At 33.1% G+C, this 2890-nt stretch overlaps 1 pseudogene; it reads left to right on the top strand.

Moving 5' to 3' along the window:
* The first annotated feature begins 737 nt into the window (after nt 1–737).
* On the top strand, nt 738–1791 carry LOC149252729 (mitogen-activated protein kinase 4b pseudogene; annotated as a pseudogene).
* Nucleotides 1792–2890: the final 1099 nt, after the last annotated feature.

The following is a 2890-nucleotide window of genomic DNA, read 5'->3' as shown; positions in this document are numbered from 1 at the left end:
TGTTTGCAAAAGGTAATCTTTTGTGTTGCTATTTGCGCACTGAAATTCTAAGTTTTTTCATTTTATTCAGTAATTAGGACCAGAATCCAATTATTTGGAAAGTTTTTTGTCCAATTGTCAATTGGAAGTTGTAGACTTACGGATCTAGCTTGCTCAATTCACAGGGAACCTATACCACCCACAATTGAGAAAATGAAAATTGTACTAAATTATTTCGGCTAAACATTCAAGCTGGTACACTCCATTTTTGGCTTGGCACTTCTGTTAGAAGGTTAGTGTTTTACTTGTATTATTTGTAAGTGTATCATAGTGTGGAGTTACTAAAACTAAGGATAGTAACCTATGTTGTATGCCATAATTATCAAACCATCTTGTTTGTGTTGTCCTGAGATGTTGCTTAATGAATTTTTAGCTGGCAGATTAACTCATATTTCAACCAAAGCAAATTTAGTGTACCAACACTTACATTTTAGCTTATCATTTGTCAGCAATCCACTTTCTCTTGTGAAGATATATTTGCTTTGAGCATGAGATTTTCTTTATTAGTATTTCAATATTTGGTTACTCTGGATAAGTATAATATATTTGCAGTTGCTTCATATTGAAGTCGATAAGGGTTTTCACTATTAGCCATGGGGTTTTGGTAGGAACATTATCTCATAGGAAGTTAGGGAAATATCCATTACAACTTGTCAACGCATTATCTGTCAATAATAAGCATGGTTATGCATCCTGACATGGATTTCCTTTTGCAGTTTTTCTTATATCAACTATTGAGAGGGATGAAGTACATACACTCAACAAATATTCTGCATAGAGATTTAAAGCCCAGTAATTTGCTTCTAAATGAAAATTGTGACCAAAAATATGTGATTTTGGGCTTGCACAGACTACTTTAGAAACAGACTTTATGACAGAGTATGTTGTTACTCGCTGGTATCATGCACCAGAAATACTATTGAATTGTCCTAGGTATACAATAGCCATTGATATCTGGTCAGTGGACTACATTTTTGTCGAGATACTAAAGCGAGATCCCTTGTTTCCTAGTAAATATTAAGTTCAACAATTAAGGCTCATCACTGAGGTAAATGCTTATTCATTCTTTTTTTTTACGAAGACAAGAAAGCCTATGATTAAAGCATAAATGATTTGATGTCAATGATAAATATTGATATACAAATTGAAATGGGTTTCTTTACCTATCTTAAATCATCAGATGCCTATTTCTTCTGTGTTTGGTTTCTTAATAGTTAATTGGTTCACCAGATGACTTTGATCTTGGCTTTTTACTGAGTGACAATGCTAGAAGATACATCAGGCAACTTCCACAATTTCCTAAGCAACCTTTTTCTCATAAATTCCCTAACATGGCTCCAGCAGTTGTAGGCTTACTTGAAAAATTCTTGTATTTGATCCAAGAAAACACATTACATGTATTTTACTTGTTACTCCTATAATTGGCTAGTTATTATTCTTTTTAGATGTGATGTGATAGCATTAGGCTTTTTGCCCCAAAGAAGGGAAGTTCTACACTTAAGATGTGCAATATGATTTTAGTTTTTTTTATCTCATCTTTAACTGAATCCTGTTGTATGTTATTATTGTGTTGCATTAGTTCAAGAGGCCTTGAGTCACCCTTACTTGTCAAGTTTGCATGACATCAATGATGAAACTAGCTACCCCACTCCTTTCAACTTTGATTTTTAGCAGCCCACGTTCACTGAGGAACATATAAAAGAGCCCATTTGGAGGGAATCTCTTAACTTCAACCCAAGAATGATGCAATAGTTGGAGCAAACAGACTTGATATTTATCTTGTAATGTTATCTTTACTAGTTATGTTATTATGTTTCTACAAGGAAATCCTTCTCTTGGTTTGTTATTACCTTCTGAAGGTTTGCAAAGCATTGTGTAGGTGTGAAAACTTGTTTTATTAGAGTTAGCTTTGATTTTATTCTTTGAAGATCTGGTAAAATAAAAGGAATTGATGGATATGCTTACTGATCAATTGAGGAACTTGTGTATTCCTAATCTGAGCCAACTATTGGCCTCTACTTTATTATCATTGGACATTAAAATGTAATTGGGAAACTTAATAATTTAAAGTAAACGCCAAAGTAATTTGTAAGTTTTGTCTTGAAAACATGATTTCATATATTTGGATCTCCAAGTGTGACAGATTACTCGGAAATGGTGCCATCTTTGGTACTAATAACATTGCTTGGTACTTTGTACGCAACCCTCTTGAAGAATTATATAATCTGGGAGTTATATCCATGACTGGAAATTTGGAATATGGGAGTTGGTTGTATGGCTAAAAAATTATAATAATATTTGATTTGGGAGTTAGTTGCAGGAGTTAGAGCTCACTTTATTATGCTCTTCTTTATTGCAATGTATAGCTTGGTCTTGATGTCAACGAAGTTCATGAAACTGAGAAAGTATGAAAAAGTTGAGGTCATCATTGATAGTTTTACAGAAAAACTAGGATCTCAACATACCAACTCTCATGAAAATATTTATAAAAGCAGGGAAATCATGGAAAAACACATAAATAATGAATTTGTGCTATTAAAATGCCACTAGAGGTGCTTGTAAAATGAAGTAAGATTTTCTGAAAGTTATTTACTTTGTACAAACTATCTACTTTTAACAGTATGGATTGTGTTGATAAAATGTAGTGTAGATCCTATATTTGTTCACCAATCTAAGATTTTGGTGCTGGTGTTGGTTATTCAAGTACTAAAAGGACGCTTCAAGTGAGAATCTTGAATTTTTAACAAGGGATTATAGAGAATTTGAGGGTGTGCAGTCACTCTTCATCTTGTGTGTACAATGCGTATTCATTGGAACAACCTAAGATGAGTATACATGTGAAATCTTCATG

The sequence above is a fragment of the Pinus tabuliformis genome, chromosome 7 (genome assembly GCF_031772625.1).
Source record: "Pinus tabuliformis cultivar Carrire ecotype Pingquan chromosome 7, CPIR1, whole genome shotgun sequence".
NCBI lineage: Eukaryota > Viridiplantae > Streptophyta > Pinopsida > Pinales > Pinaceae > Pinus > Pinus tabuliformis.
The sequence above is the reverse complement of the archived record's forward strand: the minus strand, read 5'-3'. Positions and strand labels throughout refer to the sequence as shown.